This window comes from Vulpes lagopus, chromosome 3 (genome assembly GCF_018345385.1).
Source record: "Vulpes lagopus strain Blue_001 chromosome 3, ASM1834538v1, whole genome shotgun sequence".
Classification (NCBI taxonomy): Eukaryota; Metazoa; Chordata; class Mammalia; order Carnivora; family Canidae; genus Vulpes; species Vulpes lagopus.
Window position 1 is genome coordinate 49,671,803 of NC_054826.1, and position 19,384 is coordinate 49,691,186.

Sequence of the window (19,384 nt, forward strand, 5' to 3'; positions counted from 1 at the left end):
ATCAGAACTAAGAGACCAGTGTTCCTCTCTGGATCCTGGCTTAGTCAGGCCCTCAGGCCCAGTGCCCCCTGTTGCTCCAGGTAGGATCAGCCCTGACCCCAGTCCCTGTCCCCTCCACCCCCGCCTCAGCCCTGCTCCAGTCTTGCCCCCTCCCACCAGCTCTGCACTCTCGAGGGTGGGGGAGGGGAAATGTGCCCTGGCAGCCCGCCGCCCTGAGCCTTGTCTGTGTTTTCCCACCTTCACGCTTCAGTCACTGTCGTCCCTGACTCATCAGTTAGTTAACAAGCTCCAGAACGATTCCTCTTCCCTGTGGCACCTCATCAAATAGCCCATCTTGCCTGTGAGAGTGCGGGCTCCGTGGGGATAGTTCTGTGGGATAACTTTGCTTGTCTGTTTTTCTATGTGCCTGTCCTCCCTTTCTCATTGCTCCCAGAGCATCTCAAGGGCAAAGGCTCTGTCTCTTCCTTCTTTTGCAGTTGGTACAATATGGAGAGTTTTTCTTTTCACAGTGGGGAATCATGGGCCATCTGGCTGGCTGATCAGAAAGCTTATTAGTTTTAACAGTAATAATAGTGGCTCACATTTACTGAGCACTTACTATAAGCCAGGCAGTCTAAAAAGCACTTTATGCGAATTAACTTGTAGAATGTTTGCAATAACCTTGGGAGGACAGTTGGGTTTTTGTTTTGTTTTGTTTTAATCACTGTTTTACAGATAAGCACATTGCAGCTCAGAGAATGACTTGCCCACATCAGGCAGCTAGTAAGTGCAAGGTAAGATCTGATACCAGCCTGTCTGACTCCAAGACTGTGTCCTAAATCTGCACTTCTCAAACTTTTTGGGACATGCAAATCACTTGGAGACCTTATTAAAATGCAGGTCCGGGTTAGGACCTATAAGGTTCAGCATTTCTAAGAAGCTCTCACATGACAATATGACTGATTGGAGCACACATTTTAAGTAAGGAAGATCTAGATTTAATTATATTTCTTCCTACTTTGCTCGGTTGACTATAGGATGCTCACTTAAGTTTTTTCCTGGAAAGAATTTCCTAAAATAAGTCATGGGAAAAGTTCACAGTAGGAGTCCTGGGTGTGAATTCTAGCAGTTACTTTTTACCATGACCTTGGGCAACATCTACTCTTAGAAACTCCAGTTTTCTCATCTGCAGAATGAGGCTAAGTCCCACTTGATGGATGATTATGAAGGCTCAGATGTGATAATACCCCTGAAAAAAGGGCTCTGTGGATGCTGTAGAAAGTATGGGTGTTAAAGTAATTTGCTATTAAAGTACTAGGAACCAAAATAATATTATTACTGTTAACAACTCCCAACTGAATGGGCCATGGGTAGAGTCCTTGGCCCATTGAATGACATTCAAGTTATCACTCATTCCCCAAAATCTAATTTTTTTTTTTTTTTTTGCCATCTGACAATCAAGAGTGAAGGGATGCATCAGTGTTTTATTGCAGTAATTCACTGCCTCGGCGTGTGAGTTTTATAGAACTTTCTGTGAAGGGTTTTATACCCATAAATCAATTCTTGCAAGCCCCTTCCATCTTTGGAATCATGGGTGAAAGAGGAAGAAAGCTTTGATCCAAAAAAAAATGAGATCACAAGGAGGGCTTGACTAAGCAGGAAAGCGGAGCAAAGCTGATGCCCAACACTGAATTTCCAGCCATGAGGTCCAGTGTGGAGAGCAATAGATGGGTGCCACAGGCATCACTAATGTGACCAACTGACAGATGAGCAGAATTTTGGATGTTTCTCATTAGGTCCCTTAATTTATCCACTATAATAAACTAGAGATGGTGGGTTAATGATGGCTACAAATTCTCTGCTGCTCCTTCTATTAAGAGTTGAAATCTAGCTCCTGTCCCCTTGAGTCTGACCGGGGTTAGAGACTTGGTTTATATCAATAGAATACAGTAAAATGATATTCTGAGGCTTCCAAGACCAGACCTTAGAAGGAAAAATGACAGCTTCTGTGTTCTCTCTCTTGGAAGCCAGCTGCTTTCAAGAAGCTTAGGCCAGACTACTGAGAGGTGAGAAGCCATGGTATGGGAAGAAGCCTTAAGGGTGAAAGGCCGTCTTGGGTGTAGTAGCACCAGCCTTCTGGAGCAAAAGAACCATCCAGCTGAGCCCAGTTAACATCCCGAATTGTGAGAAATAATGCATTATTGTTGTTTTAAGATTGATTGATTGATTGATTGATAGTAGAGAGAGAGACAGAAAGAAGGAGAGTGTGTGCGCCTGCATGAGCAGGGGGAGAGGCAGCAGGAGAGGGATAAGGAGAGAAGCTGACTCTCTGCTAAGCCTGGAGCCCTACCTGGGGCTCTCATGACCCTGAAGTTATAACCTGAGCCAAAATCAAGAGTTGGCCACAGCTGCCTGAGCAACACAGGCACCCCACATTATTGTTGTTTTAAATCCCCACCTACATTTGGGGATGGCAAGTTACACAATTGATAACAAAAACACCAGACATTTCTTGAATCTCTTTTTTTCTAATTTTCCTTCAATTTATTCCTTCAAGTATTTCCCATATGTGAAGCCAGTAGCCCTTAGTGTAGTCCTGACATGAGCAGTGTTTCCATGGCTCAGAAACTTGTTAGAAATGCAGATTCCCAGCCCCACCTCAGATCTACTGCCTCAGGAATTCTGAGGTGGGACCCAGCCACCTGGATTAACAAACCTGTGAGTTATTCTGACACAACACTCAAATTACAGAACCGCTGGGCTAAGGCCAATGGTTCTCTACCCTAACTGTGCATCTTAATCACCTGGGGACTGAATATACACTGGCTTCAGAGAGTGCCCTGGACCTCTTAAATGAGGTAAGGCTCAGAGGTGTGTGACATTTAAAGAGTTTCTTGCTGACTCTGCCGCACAGCCTTGTACCACAGAGGAATTAAAAATGTCTCTCGTGAAGTTGGCCCCCCTAGACCAGGGCCTAATGCATAAATGCACAAATGACTTACCTGAAGCTTCAGTAAGAGGCAGATTCTGATTCAGTAGATCTGGGGTTGGGTCTGAGTTATGCGTTTTCCTCATAAATTCCCAGCTGACATTGATGCTGCAAACCTCACCTAGAGTAGCAAAGCTCAGGGGAGTCACCATCACTGTTTCCCTCAAAGGGTAAATGGCTTAAAAAGCAGTTTTATATTACACAGCCACACACAGAAACCCACTCACAGCCTTCTATAAAAGCTTCAATCTGAGGTAGCTATCCCCACCACTGTGGGGGCAGTCTACTGCACAGACTACGAGCCCCTACAGAAGATGCTGTTTGAGCTTCACCCCAAAAGATGACAGATGACATTCTTCTTTTTTTCCCCAATTCTTTTTTATTGTGATAAATATATATAAGAAAAAATTGCCCATCTGAACCATTTTTAAATATACAGCTCACTGGTATTAGCTACATTCATAGTGTTGTACGGTCATCACCACCATCCATCTCCGTAATTCTTTCATTTTTTAAAGCTGAAACTCTATACCCATTAAATAATAATTCTCCATTCCTCTCCTCCCCGCCTCCTCACCAACCCGGGTCCTGGCAACCAGTATTTTACTTTCTGTCTCTGATTTTGACTACTCAAAGTACCTCCTAGAAGTACAATATATGTTCTTTGGTGACAGGCTGATCTCACCATCATATCCTCAAGTTTCATCCCCATTGTAGCATATGCCAGAATGTCCTCCTGGTTGAATAATAGTCCATTGTATGTATATACCACATTCTGTCTATCCATTCATCCATTGACTGGACACTTGGGGTACTTCCATGTTTTTGCTATCATAAATAATGCTGCTGTGAACACGGTGTACAAATATCGCCTTGATACCCTGCTTTGAATTCTTTTGGGTATGTACCCAGAAGTGGAATTGCTAGATCATATGGTAATTCTATTTTTAATTTTTGGAGGAACTGCCATACCATGTTCCACAGCAGCTGTCCCATTTTACATTCCCACCAACAGCACACAAGGATTCCGATTTCTTCACAACCTCACCAACACTTGTTATTTTTCTGGTTTTTTGATAGTAGTCATCCTAATGGGTGTGAGGCTGGAGAAGAGCATTCTAAGGCCATAGGAAGAGGCTTGTTAAGGAAGCTCAGAAAAGCCACTCAGTATAGCCAGGCAGCACAAGGAAAGGGAAATAAAGCCAGAAGTGGTTTGTGGCTGGATTATGAATGACCTTGAAAATTAGGCTAAAAAATCTGAATCTTATCTCATGGGCCATGGGGAGACATGGAAGTTTCTTTAGCGGGCAGGTGACATCTCTGCAATCACAACCAGGTTCCCACAGAAGGTGGAAGGGCTGCCCTGATTGCCACCACACCCACAAGACTCATATGATGAGACAGAGCGACACCAGAAAGACTTGAGGGCTTGGTGTCAAATGCAACAGACCAATATTTTGAAACTGTGGTCGCTTGCCTCTCTTCAAAGAGAACGCTTCTCCAATCAATTTGAGGACTTGTCTTAAGGGCGAGAAACAGCAAGGTTTCCACTCCCAGAGAGCATAGCTCTGCTCACATGTTCCAGTAAGTAATGTTCTCCTTGCCACGATGAACAGAAAAATGTGCCTGAAGGAATGAAAATCCCCACTGCCCTGCTACCCGTGGGCAGCCTCGGTTACTATGGAAAATCCCTGATTAAAGTCAGCAGACAAGTTTCCTAGCGAGCGACTATTATTAATAGGAGCTTCAGCCTTGTGCTGACATTCCAGATTGGGTTCTTTAATATGCCATTCCACAAGTCAGGTGATTAAACCCCTATGTTTTTTAAAAGCGAAGAGAATGCACCCACCTTCGCCAGACTGACTACCCTCTTTAATAACCCACGCGCTCCTGCTCAGTTAGCATGAGAACAAAACTGCGACCATGAAATTATTTTAACAAGACCATAAAAAAAACAATTTGCTTGAGTGATGTTTGGGGAGCGGGTGGGGGGGGGGGGCAGATCCCACCCTCTCTCTAAACTAATTAAACTGTACTATATGTCCTTGTGTAGTTCCTGACATTTTTCTGGTTCACTCAGTTTGAATGGTTGCACAAGGATCGGCGCCAAGCTCCCAAATGGCTAACTCAAAACAAAAGCAGGGTCTCCAGAGTATTCTTGAGCATCCAGCAAATTGAGGGAAAGTTATTTTGGGTTAATCAATGTACTTCAGTTGCAATCACATCTTGCCTCATAGAAAAGACCGGAACAAAGAATCACTGTTTGAAATCCAATTCAAGATGAACTGGAAAGTGACATTGACCTTACTGCATTCATTTTATTTTTTATATTTTATGTTATATTTGATTTTCTATTCTGTTCTATTCTTAAAATTATACCCTGCTCTGGATGAAATTATTGACAATGGTCCCTCATTTCCTGTTCACTCAACACCACCCCCTGATAATTTATGTCTTTTCTACTCACACCAGCTATTACCGGAAGCTACTGGCAGTTTCCTTGAACATCTTTACAGGCAAATGGTCTATTCTCAGCCTGTCTTAGGGACTAGACATTGATTAATGGCTGGGAACTTTGGTTTCTGGCAAGACAAGTCTTAGTTTAAGCTAGAGAGGCCTTTGGGTATTGGTCAGGCTCTCATCAAAGTTAAATTGAAAAGCATAATAAGTGTCTTAAATGCAACACAATTGGGGATGTGTTAGATATGAAACCCCCTTCTGAGGAATGAGCCTGAATATCATGCCCTTATACTCTTTCAAACTAATGTTTATCAACCCCTTTGTAGTTTAAAGAAAATATTCCCCTTTGAATAGCTCTTTAACACTGACAAGGCAATAAAATTTGTGGAGTATCAGCTCCCTTTAAATTCCAAAGAACTGTGAAGCACAGATAAAACATAATTTAATTCATTTCTGGTTAAGCAACATACAGCGAACACCTGCCATGTGTGAGATACTGATGGGGGCTATCCTTTGGGTGAACAGGATGAAACTGATAGAGATGTTTCCTCATTTCAAGGAAACTAGACTGTCTGAATTTAAGAGGAGAACTGGTATGGTAAATGGTAGAGCTGCTCATGATAAGCTGTAACATTTTCATAAACCTCTACAATATGCAAAATACATGCACATATGTGTATGTGTACACACAGCTACAAGACTGTTTATCTCCTGGCAATAGATGCTGATGGTCTCTAACTGCTCTCCTACTGGTTCATCCAAACCAGTGGGGGGAAAAATCAGCTGGAGTCACAGAGTTGCTCTAGAGGTGAAAACAACCAGGTAATTGGTAAGAAACTAAGGGCCTTTGGAGTCCAACAGAGATGTGAGTCCTGGCTGTGCCACTTATAACTCTAAGCTTGTCAAATGAGAGACACAATGCTCACCTCTTAGGGTTGTTGAGAGCATCTCCAAGATAAAATATCTTAAGCCAATGCATGGTACATAGCTGGCTCTCAATGGCTGTCATGTCCCTTCTCCTCTTGTGCAAGACTTGCTTTATCTGTCCCAAGTGTGCCTTCCTTGTGCGAGGTGATGGGCCATCCAAAGCTCTGCCATTCTGACCTTCCCAGGGTCCTCTAATCACTGCTCTGTCTCCTGCACCAGAGCTCCAGAAAGGGTGTTGTCTCACTCAGTGGAATAGCTGCCTGGCCTGTTTTTCTGAAGGAGGGGCTGCCAGGAAGGGAAACTGCCAGGGAGAACAGCAACTCACATCAGGCTACTTCCTGTTTTGAAACCTAAGGACCTGCCTGTAATCAAGGATGAGGAGTAGAGGCTGGTGGCAGACAGTACCAGTACCCCAGGCATGAAGGGCTGTCTGTCACCTGGGGCTGGCATGACTGGTGGTGTGCTCTTGAGCCTGGTTCTGGCTTCCCCATACACCCTTCCTCTGTGGCATGCATTTCTTAGAAATCCAAGACCCAAGAAGGGCATTATTTGGTGGCCTGACCTGGTGTGGGAAAGATAGCCCATTATTTGGTTTCTTTCTTTTTAAAAAAAAAAAAAAGATTTTATTTATTTATTCATGAAAGACACAGAGAGAGGGGCAGAGGCATATATACAGAGAGAAGCAAACTCTGTGTTGAGGAGCCCGATGTGGGACTTGATCCCAGGATGCCAGGATCACGACCTGAGCCAAAGGCTGATGCTCAACCACTGAGCCATCCAGGTGCCCCAATTATTTGGTTTCTACATGAATCCATGGCATATGTATCTCCATCTTTGCTTGTCTGGTGTTCTCCTTCCCTATCCACAGGGACAAGAAGCAGAAGAGCTATTAGTACAGTTGAGCGCCCTCAGTTCTCATGGCCCACAGCTTGTCAGAAGCACAATGCCTAAACTTCAGCTCTCCTACTGCAGTCACCACCGTCTGGTCAACCGCCATCATCTCTTGCTCAGATACCTGCAGTGGTCTCCTAATCACTACTTCCCATGCCTTCACTTCGCCTTCCCACAAGCTCCAGTCCTTGCAGTAGTATCAACCCTCAGAACAGAACTCTGACCCAAATCCCACCAAATGGAGTATGACATCCCCCTGACCAGTGTGACTTGTTCAGGGATGGGCTGTGATCCAAGCCAGTGAGTAATTAAAACTCTCACCTATTAAGCACTTGCTGTGTGCCAGACATGGGACAAAACCCCTAACCAGCAACATCTCCCTTCTTGACCCTCAAAATAATCTTGTGGGATCAGAGCTATTATTATCAGAGTGGGTGAGAAGCTTGCTAAAGGAACACAATGAGGACACATCCAAAGAATTGAACTCAATTCTTCCAGACTCCAGAACCCACCCTTGTGCTTGAGTGTAAGCATGGACACAGAACACTCTGTGGATGTTTTCTCCAAACAATAGAATTTGTCATTTTAAGACTTTGTCTTCTAGTGAGGCCAGCATTATGGTGCAACGCAATCAAAATGAAGAATAGGGTCCTGCAGCTCAGCCTGCCTGCCCAGGGTATGCCCCCCCTCTCCTAGGCTCCTACCAGCAATATGAGGACAACATATTTTCTGCCTTGATGATATGGGCATTTTATTTTTTTCTGAATAAAATGCCACCATGTTATAGCAATCTGGTGGATCTTGGTACATTTTGGTGGATTGATCAGTTTCTCTTTCTGAAACTGATGTGGATATTTTAGTGCATTCATCCTGGAATGAAGCAAGATTCTTCCTTTTTGGTTTAATGTGAAACAACATTGGCTTTGTGACCATTACTCACCCTCAGTGCAGACTCTCCCGAGAGAAGAGTCTCGTGCTTCAGAGCAGGAATCTGAGGTCAGAAGGACCAGGGTTTAAGAGTTCTCTGATCTCCAGCAAGGTACAGGAACTAGCTAAACCCATCAGCCCATGGAATGATAATCCTACCACTCAGGTCTGGTGGGGAACTGAGCTCATTTTAGGTCACCTGCTTAGCATAGTGTGCAGGCATATAATAAAGACTCAGTTGACTGTAGTTGTTTTTATTCATTTCTCTACTGAGAAGAAGAGTGGATTTTTTAAACTTATGATTATTTGATTAATTAATTTATAACCCCAAGTCCAAACACATGTTGCTGATGAATTAGCAGCCCCATCCTTCTTCCTTCTTATGTCTCCATTGCTTAATCAAAAACCATTTCTCAGGCGCCTAGGTAGCTCAGTCAGTTAAGCATCTGACTCTTGATTTCGACTCTTGATCTCAGGGTCGTGAGACTGAGCCCCAAGTCAGGCTCTGTGCTGGGTGTGAAGCCTGCTTAAGATTCTCTCTCTCTCTCCCTCTACCCCTCCCCCTCCTCTCTAAAATTTTTTAAAAAAATATTTCATAAAATGATTGCTGAAACAACTGATTCCTATATTTTTCAATGGAAACATGCCCACGACATCCCTTAGTTGCTCTCTGTAAAAAAAACCTACATGAGGTTCTTCTCTTCCAGTTAGATGCCAGGGAAAATGTTTCTCCTGACATATTAGTATGCTTATTCCTTATATAATGTAAATAATGTAGCTGGTCATGTTTCCTTTTTGTTCTGGCCACTAAGAAGCTCAAAGGCAAATTTGTGACTCAACTTTGATAAAATCCCAGAATCCTCTGTTTGCTTGTTTATGTTATAACTGCCTTCCTGGTCTTGATCTATTAAATCTACTTTTCCCTAATATTTATTTGATCTCTATTTATAGTTTTCTACTGTTTACTATTATATTATATTATTATACATACATAATATTTAGAAAGGGGTCAATTATATATAGTCATTAGGATGATGATTTTTCAAAATATTAAACATTTTTAATCTGCCATAATCACATAATATGGCAAACCTAGATGGTAATGAAGCAGATTGTAGGGGGAGAAGGCGTGTGTGTGTGTGTGTGTGTGTGTGTGTGTGTGTGTGTGTCTAAGAAACAGGGAGGGAGAGACAGAAGCTTCTACCACGGCATATAAAACTCTAGAGTGGGCTTGAGTCCCTGGTGAGTTTGTCACCTAAGATAGTTGGTGAGCTTTATCTGCTATCTTCTGAGAAACCTGAGTGAATCATTTCTTTCTGGTCAGTACATTTGTCCCAGCCCTCTGGCCACTCCCTGGACTCCAGAATGGGCACCTTTAATCTACTTTCTACTGGATTCCTGAGAGTTTTCTTTTTGTTTTAATTTAATATGAGTATGTGACTCACCTACTTATGCCTCTCATTGTTACCCACAAAGTAAACCTTAAAACTTCTTCATCTCCTGCAATCCCCTCATTTTCTAATTGAGAAGAATGAAAGCAGAGAAGCAAAGGGATTTTTCTGAGGTCACACAGCCAATGAGTAGCAGAGTGGGAACAAGAACTGAGGTTTCATTCCCCTGTCCATTCATTCTACATGCATACATCTATTTATTCAAAAAATATTTCTGAAGACGAAGAGGCATCAAACATATTGTAGGCTCCAGAGACACAGCAGTGGGTAAGATCGACACAGTGCCTGGTGTCTCTGGGCTCACACTCTAGAGGAGTAGATTTACACAGAAATGGACAGGTTGGGATGCCTGGGTGGCTCAGTGGTTGAGCATCTGCCTTCGGCTCAGGTTGTGATCCTGGAATCCTGGGATCGAGTCCCACATCGGGCTTCCTGCATGGAGCCTGCTTCTCTCTCTGTCCATGTCTCTGCATCTCTCCTTGTGTGTCTCTCATGAATAAATAAGTAAAATCTTAAAAAAAAAAAAAAAAAAACAAACCCAAATGGAGAGGTTGTGCTAAGTGGTGTACAGGCCACAGAGGGGCACTGTGCTAGATAGCCAGTGGGCCGCTGAGGGGAGGTGGTGGAGGCCACGTCAGGTAGGGTGGTCAGTGAGGGATGCTCCAACGGGGACATTTGAACCAGCAGCCGGCCCAGGGAAACTCTGGCTCTGGGCATGTACACGAGTTCCTGAAGAGGACACTGGGAGAGGGCCCGAAGAAGGCAGCTGGAGAAGAGGTTGAAGAGGATGCAGGGCCATGGCAAGGCCTCCTGCTCAGCCATCACGGTGCTGGTCACAGAAGCTCATCACAGGCTCAGGTGCATGTTCCACCCAGAGGCCTTTGAAAAATCATGGAGGAGCAGGAGCAGGCCTTTCCTTCTATACCAACCCAACCACAGCTCACTCCTTCTCACTGGATCAGATTTACACTCAGCGGTATTTTTAGCCTTCTCTCTCGAGCTCAGTGAATGCACCCCACATGAAAGAGGAGACAAATTTATCTCTGTGGTTGAGAAATACTCACATGTGAGAGGCACGTGATAGCAGGAAAGAGCACAGGCTTTGGAATGAAGGGAAGTTAGGTTTGAACCTTAGCTCGGTTAGTGACCTGTCCTTCAGCAAAAGGACCTTACTTCTCTGCACACTTCTCAACCACTTTTCTTGGTTTCCCACCTGTAAACAGCATTAATAGGAACTAGTGTTTGTAGGACACTGAGGCTGAGCCAGGCATTGTTTTGAGTCCCTTATAAACAGTAACTTGCTTCATCTTCTTATGAACCCTCTTCTTGCACTATTATCATCAAGCCCATTATAGTGATGGGGAAACTGAGACCCAGAAAGGATGACCTAGTATTCAAATCCAAGCATTCCTGTGTCTCACGTGTGATGCTGTTGCTGGATAGCCAGTGCACAAAAACCAGAGCACAGCCTGGGCCCTCACCGTATTTAATCAGTCTTCTGTTTACTCTGAGGAAGCAGATGGATAGTGTCACAACCAGATGCTCAATGGTTGCAAATGGGAGGCAAACCTTGTTGGCCGTGTTGCTCACCAGCATGCCTGACCCAACAGCTAGATTCCCAGGATATTCCTCCTGCCTTTCTGCCATGGAAAAATAAATGGGTTTAACTTCTTCCCACTCAACTACTGTCCCTCAGCAATAACACTCTTCTCTGGATTGCAATATTGTTCAAAGAGCACTGTGTCCCAGGCTGGACGTGCCCCTCCTCTAGGCTCCCATGGCACCACATGCATCCCATATTTCAGCCCTTATAAAACCATCCGGTTAAAAAAAAAAAAAAAACATCCGGTAATTACCTTACTTGCCCAGGGCAAGAGCACAAATAGAGGCCCACATGTCATATGTCTAAATATTAGAAGTTATAAATCAACCTAACAAACTGCTAAATAAAATATGTTCTATCCACATACCTTGACAAATATATATGCCTAGCAATCTGGAAGGCCAAGATAGAATTAGGACTCTCAGATGCCTCAGGATTTTGTGACTAAATCTGGTGACATAGAAAGGCTGGTTCCAGCTTTGGTCTCTGTCCTATACTAAGATGGGCCTCGGGCAGGGTGTTCCAGCCTCACATTTATATCGCATCATCCAATCCCTCTCCCCACTGACAGCTGCCCTTTGGCCTCCACTGGGCTTTGGGGTTTGCATTAGGGAGGCTAGTGCTCAGGCTTTAGGAGGACAAATCTGGGAAAGAAGTCTATGCAGATTCCAGAAATGGGCTTTTAGCCATCTGAGTACAACATCCATGGACCACAGTATGTATGCATGGAGCATGATCCAGAACAGTGTTATGTAATAGCAATACAGTCTGAGCCACAAATGCTAGTAGCCACATGTGGAATTTAAATTTTACTCACATTAGAGAACAAAAAAGTAAAAAGAGGTAATATTACTTTTAGCAATATAGTCACCTAATATTTTCAAAATACCATCATTTTAACATGTAATCAATTACAAACAATTATTATATGAGAAATCTGACATCGTAGTACTATTCTGCTTTGACAGCACATCTCCATTGGGTCTAGCTGGCATCTATCCCACCTGCAGCACGGTAAGCGCTCCCTCCTGACAGAGAGAACCAGCATTTAGCAAGATCCCCAAGAGGTGGAAATGGACATGAAAGTTAACAGGCTGGCTTCTATAGAAGGCTCCCTGGCCTGTTGACTCTAACCAGAGAAGGCCAGAGCTGGACTGGGAGCAGGGGAGGGGTGCTTCCTAAGGGCGGTTTTGCCACTCAATAGGAACACTCTTCCTATTGAGCCATGCTGCCTTCCCTGAGGCCCTCTCAATTGAGCAGAAAGGCAGAATAGTGTGAAAAAGGAAAATGTGGAGGGCTTGGAGAATAAGAAATGGGCAAATAGGAAGTCGGAGTGGAGACGACATCTGTGTAAAGAGATAAAGATGAGAAAGAGCATTGTCACGGGGGGACAGTAGGCAGGTCTGGGGAAGGATGCTCTGAGGAGATTGTCTCTGCTGGGAGATAGTGGTAAATGAATAGTTTGTACTGGTTTCAAAGCATGACTACACGGGTGTTTAGGAAATGAGAGAGGTCCAAGGTCACCACATGGGAGGCTTATGGAAAGATTTGTACAGGGAAATACTTCTTCTTCTTTCTTCTTCTTCTTCTTCTTCTTCTTCTTCTTCTTCTTCTTCTTCTTCTTCTTCTTCTTCTTCTTCTTCTTCTTCTTCTTCTTCTTCTTCTTCTTCTTCTTCTTCTTCTTCTTCTTCTTCTTCTTCTTCTTCTTCTTCTTCTTCTTCTTCTTCTTCTTCTTCTTCTTTCTTCTTCTTCTTTTTGAAAGAGAGAGTAAGCAAGGAGAAGAGAGAGGTGGGGGAGAGAGAGAATCTCAAGCAGACTCCCCACTGAGCACAGAACCTGACATGGGGCTAGATCCCATGACCCCAAGAGCATGACCTGAGCTGAAATCAAGAGTCAGACGCTTAATCAACTGAGCCACCCAAGTGCCATTGTGCAGGGAAATATTTGATCCCAAGCCTTTATACTGCAAAATCAGAGCTATGTCTCAACAGCTTAAATTTGCCAATGGTTTGAATTGACATTTTGTCCCAAAGGTAGAAACCAGTTCCATCATGCACTTTTCGTGAAGGTTTCTGAAACATGCTGGAGGTGAGCAGTTCCATTAGAAGTTACATAGTGGAAATGTCATTGTCTTTGCTCTTAGTATAATGGATATTTCTTGGAGAAATGCCTCCTGGGTGCATTTCAGACTTAGTTCAAGGTGGGCTTGTATCAGGTTGGGGTGGGAGGATAATACCTGGAGATGAAAATGAAAGACAATGAAAGAAACAAAGGTCTACCAAGCACTATGGTTTTGCTGGATATATAGAGTATCTCCATGAATGGCCAATTGCTTCTCTCAAGTAAGTGTCATTATATCTGTTGAGGGTTTTCATCAACAAGTAATAGGATGTGGCACTAACAGTGGCTTAAAGAGTAATTCTCAAGATGTAGTTCACCAGCATCATCAGCATCATGGGTACTTGTCAGAAATACACATTCTTGGGCCTACTCCAAACCTACTGAATCAGAAACATGGGTAGAGGGCCAGCAATTTGTGTTTTAACATGCCCTCCAGGTGATTCCGATGCATGTTCACATTTGGGAAATAATGGCTTACACCATAAGGACATTTACTATTTCTTAATGAAATGTCTGGGAGCAGACTCCATCCACACTGCTAGGACTGTGGAGCAACATTTCTAGGATTCTCTTTACCTTTCTCCCATGGTCATAAAAAGGCTGCCATAGCTTTGAGCATCATGTACTGTACTTACCTTGTAGTGTCCCAAACAGGAAGGACTAGGTGATGGCAGAAAGCGGGCTCCTCTTCCTCAATACCTTCTCTTTTATCGGGGAAGAAAACACATCTCAGGAACCTCCTCAGCAGACTTCCCTTCTCAATCCACTGCCCAAACCTGGGTCTCATGCCTGACCCTAGGCAAATTATTGGCCAAGTGGGATAGTCTGACAAAGACTTAAGCTAGCACAGCTCATCCCCTTGAGCTTGCTACGGCTCCTTCAGTGCCTGACCCAAATCATTCTCTATTAGCCAGAACAAATCAGGGGTGGGGGTAGGGGATGCCTGCTTTTGAGTAACCACCGGTGTCTATTACAATTCTTGTCCCCATTTCACAGACATGGAAAGTAAAATCTCAAAAAAAAAAAAAAAAAAAAAAAAAAAAAGAAAGTAAAATCTCAGGGAGCCACATACCTAGGAAATAGCGGAGCTGAGATTCAAACTCACTTTTTTTCTGACTCCCCCAAATTTCCGTAGCCTCATTCCACCTAGGGCTTTTTTTTTTTTAATATTTATTTATTTATTTATTCATGATAGACACACACAGAGAGAGGCAGAGACACAGGCAGAGGGAGAAGCAGGCTCCATGCCGGGAGCCCAACACGGGACTCAATCCCGGGACTCCAGGATCACGCCCCTGGCCAAAGGCAGACGCCAAACCGCTGAGCAACCCAAGGATCCCCTACCTAGGGCTTTATAATTACCCAGAGCCGGTAAGGCAAAAAAGATAGATTCTGGGACTTTCTGCAATGGCAACATTCAGATATGGATTATAATTTGGAACATATGATATCAGTGGAAGAGAGGTCACCAGCTGGATATCTGTGGGCCTGTGCTTTATTTGGCAAGCTATTTTTTAAAATTTTATATTCATGTTCAGTATTTAATACTGGGACACTTCACATTAAAATTCCAACTTCTAAAAAAAAAAATTCCAACTTCTAGGTGCATCTGAAGAAACGTGAAAAGCTCTTGCTACAGACCCAACATCTCCTCATGGCAAGAATTAGTAGGAGCTGTGTGGCCTAATTTTTCTCATCTTCCACCACTCTCTGCCATCTTGCCACCGACCCAGTTCACCTATTTGTATCACTTAACTTGCCCCACTTCGAATTTTGCACACTCCCCCACCCAGACCTGCCTCCATGGAGCCAATGTCTGCAATGCTGATGGTGGGGTCCAGCAGCATCTCTTCTTCACCCCAACCCCCCAATCTGCAACCAAGAGTCCTTGGGGAAGGGCAGGAATGGGGCAGTGGGAGCTTTTGGAGGGAAATCTGAGTTTTCCCATGGAACCACCAGCACTGGAACACCGTAAGACTATTCTGTGGGCTCTTTGGGCTGAGACATGGCTCTTTGGGCTGAGACATGGTCCCAAGAGGGAGGCATGGAGGACTCCCTGTCCCTAAGTGTATAGTATGGGAGTGGACCCCAAGATAGCAAGCAGTTGGGACAAGGGGTCTGAATTCAGGGTGGTAGGGACTAGCAGGGCTGCTTTACCTCCCAGAAGCTGGTTCCTGTTGAAACTCCCCAGTGTTCCTATGCAATGTCCTACTCCTTAGGGTCACCGTATGTCCTCTAGGATTTGTTTTAGTTGTAAACATTACCTAGGGACTAATTGTCCTCTCACTTAAACCACTACCAGAGGAAATCATATATAAAACCTGGGGTCTATTTCTTTATTTTGGTTTTCAACTCTGAAATACAGTTAGTTTGCTTTTCCTTCAGTACACTTAGGAATATTTTTGGATAGTGTTGACCCAGGAGCACTCTGTTACAAAAGGAGAAGCCACAGCAATAATAAAAATGTTGATGATAATAGTGTAGCTAAGAAATGAGGTAATGCATGGGAAAAGCCCTAGCTCAGCTCTGTGTCAGCTCCGAGGACACAAATACTCAGGGAATTCTCCGTCTGTCCAGTGGGACAGACAGATGCATAAACAGGCCATTACAATGGAATCTGATCAGGGTGGCTTCAGAAGTACACAGAGAGTATTCTCAGATCTGGGACGATCAGCACCTACCCTGAGATGGGAAAGCTTCTGGAGGAGGTGACAATTGAATCTTAGCATAAGAATCAGCCAAGCAAAGAAGAGGAGAAGGATGATTAGGCAAAAGGAGGCGTGGGAGTGAAGGTCTAGAAATAGGTAAGAACAGGGTGCTTGGTGGCACCTGCCTGTTTCTGGAACTCACAGGGAAGGGAGACGGGGGAGGAGCTTGGAGGAGTAAGGAGCAAGTCATGAGGTCTGTGGATTTCTCCTGAAAGAATGGAGATGCATTAAGGGTCTTAAGTATAAATGTGACCAATCATGCTTGTTGGAACAGTCACCCAGGCTTCAGATGTCCTGAGAGTAGAAAACAGAGGGCAACAGACTTGAATCCAGCAACTGCTCAGTACTATTTTCCACGAAGGAAAGAGAGTGTTGATATTTGCTGTCTCCAAGGTTCTCCATCTCTGTATTCCAAAGGCGTGAAAGTGGAAGTTGCAGATGTAACTTGGGGCAAGGGATCTGAAATCAGGGTGGTAGGGACTTGGGGGTGGTCCAGCCTTGGGGGTTACAAGCTCACTTCTACGAATTCTATTCATCAAAGCAAACCACAGGCCAATCCAGGTTCTAAATAGATTTCACCTCTTCATGAGAGGAGAGGCAAAAATTAGGAGCCGAGCCATCTTTGTATGCAGCATCCCTTGCTTATATATCCTCTTAAATCATCATTATAGAATAGGATACACGATAGGCACTTAATAAATATTTTTAAAGAATTGACTGATTGGGCAGCCTGGGTGGCTCAGCGGTTTAGCGCTGCCTTCAGCCCAGGATGTGATCCTGGAGTCCTGGAATCGAGTCCCATGTCGGGCTCCCTGCATGGAGCCTGCTTCTCCCTTTGCCTGTGTCTCTGCCTCTCTCTCTCTCTCTCTCTGTCTCATGAATAAATAAATAAAATCTTAAAAAAAATTGATTGATCAATTGACTAAATCATTTACTTTTATGTGGGAATCACTGACCATAAAATAGATCAGTGGTCTTCTTGGAATAAGGGAGAAGGCAGCTCCATGGATTGAAGAGAGCCAGCCAAACTGCAGTCAGTCCTCATCTGTCCTATGACCTTCGGAAAAGTTACTCAGTCTTTCTGGAACTCAGTATGCTCATCAGTAAAATGAGGATAATAATACCTACATATGACAGTCCCAATACCCACCTTACAAGATATGTCCAGGTCTCACTGGTCATGGGTCCTGGCCTCCAGAATAGCCTTGAGGTGATAGGACCCAGTGAAAGAAAAGATGGGTTTATCCCAGAGAAACAGGCTTTATTTTGAGGAGGAAGAAAATTCTTGAGTTATTTTAGAGCACTTTCATTTGGAATAAATAGAACACCACCAGCAAAGAAGACATAGACCTTTTGATTTACAAAGATAGTTAACTGAAGAAAACCCATAACAAAAGTTTGCCTCTGGGGACCAGGAATTAGAAATGGAAGGGAAAGAAATGTTTTGCTGTTTACTTTTTTGGCATCATCTGAATATTTTTCTCCCATGCATGTATTCTTTATCTAGTAAAATAATTCAAATATGAGAAATTAAAACATTGTTGAAACAATGTCTTCCCTGTCACTATTACTTTGAGCACATAGTTGGTCATTAATATAATTCACAGCTTTAGAAAGTGCTAATTCCATTTTTCCTATATTGGGAAGTCTTAAAAAGAACAGAGTAGAACTCCCAGGGTCTTTCTTCTCTCTCTACCCTGACTCAGTTTCTCCCTAGACCCTCTACTCTTGGAATATTTTTGCATTTGTTCATTAAATGCCTGCTCAGCCTGGAGACAGTTCAGGTGACGTCCCATCTTTGCCGCCCATGATGCACACTACACTCTCGGCCTCCTCCTCTCCACACAACCTCATCAGCTGCTCCTGCTGCTGCTTGGTTGGCTTAATCGCTTGATTTGTGATATCCAGGCAGCCTAATGTCTGTGTTTCTTTTTTAAGCAAGATCATGATATGGAGCCAGTCAAGGAGGAAGAAGAAGCCTGAAAGAGGATGAGACAGAAGAAAGGGGGGAAGGAAGGAAGGAAGGAAGGAAGGAAGGAAGGAAGGAAGGAAGCAAGGAAGGAAGGAAGGAAGGAAAGGAGAAGTGCTGATTCTTGCAGTTGTGTAGAATGCCTCTCCACAGCCTCTCTTCCTCCAGACCTTTCCCTACTTACCCCAAGCTTCTCTTGTCCCTCCACCCTGGCAATCTTGTGCTCTTGCATAGTGCACAGACTGGCACAGATCAATAAATATCGCTCTGAAAGACAAAAAGAAGGGTTTGTTTTTTAAGTCTACCACATCTCCCAGTCACTGCACATATATGTACCCATCGAAGGCACCTGCAGGTGCTGTTAGGTCTATGAGATTGGCGATTAGTCCCACCATCCACTTCTCGGAGTTTCCACCACTGCCATGCCTGTCAGTCCAAATGGGACCATGAACTGATGTGAGCTGATGTGTGAAAATATCACCTACAGTCATATAAATAAATAAAGAAAGTGTGGTCGCTTCAGCAGCACACATATCAAAATTGGAACAATAAAGAGAAGATTAGCATGGACCTTGCGCAAGGATGACATGCAAATTCATGAGGCATTCCATTTTTTGAAATAGGGCAGAGGATCATAGGGTAAAGGAGGGAAAACTGAATGGGAAGTAATCAGAAAGGGAGAAAAAACCACGAGAGACTCTTAACTATAGGAAACAAACTAAGGGTTGAAGGAGGGGAGGTGGGGGGGGGATAGGGTAACTGGGTGACAGGCATTAAGGAGGGCACATGATGTGATGAATGCTGGGCATTATACACAACTGATAAACCACTGAGCACTACATCTGAAACTAAGTATATATTTTATGTTGGCTAATTGAATTTAAATTAAAAAAATAAAAAAGAAAGAGGGAAAAGAAGCACAGAAGGAAGGAAGAAGGGAGGGACAGAGGAAGGAAGGGCTGCCCTTCAATGTTTACTGTAGCTCTTGATCTTTTTCTTTCCTTAAGTCATTTTTGCCAGTCTCCAAGTGTGATTCCCAGCAAGTCATCCCCAGACTTAAGTGATAGCTCTTGCTGTTGGTTAAATTGTGTCCCTCAAAAAGATACGTTGAAGTCTTGACCCCCAGTACCTTGGAAAGTGACCCTATTTGGAAATAGGGCTGTTGACAGTGCAAATAGTTGAGGTCAAGCTCGAGTGGGCTGGCCCTTAATCTAATAAGACTTGATGCCTTACAAGAAGAGGAGACACACAGACACACAGGGTAAATGCCCGGTGAGTAGAGGGAGAGGCTGGAGAGATGCGGCAACAAGCCAAGGAAGGCCAGAGATTACTGCCAGCACCTGAATCTGGGAAGAGGCA

General features: G+C 43.9%; 1 non-coding gene across 1 annotated transcript; it reads left to right on the plus strand.

The window, feature by feature from the left end:
* Positions 1 to 18,535: 18,535 nt before the first annotated feature.
* LOC121488453 lies at positions 18,536 to 18,642 on the plus strand. Its single transcript, XR_005987082.1, has one exon. It is a non-coding gene; the product is annotated as a U6 spliceosomal RNA (small nuclear RNA).
* Positions 18,643 to 19,384: the final 742 nt, after the last annotated feature.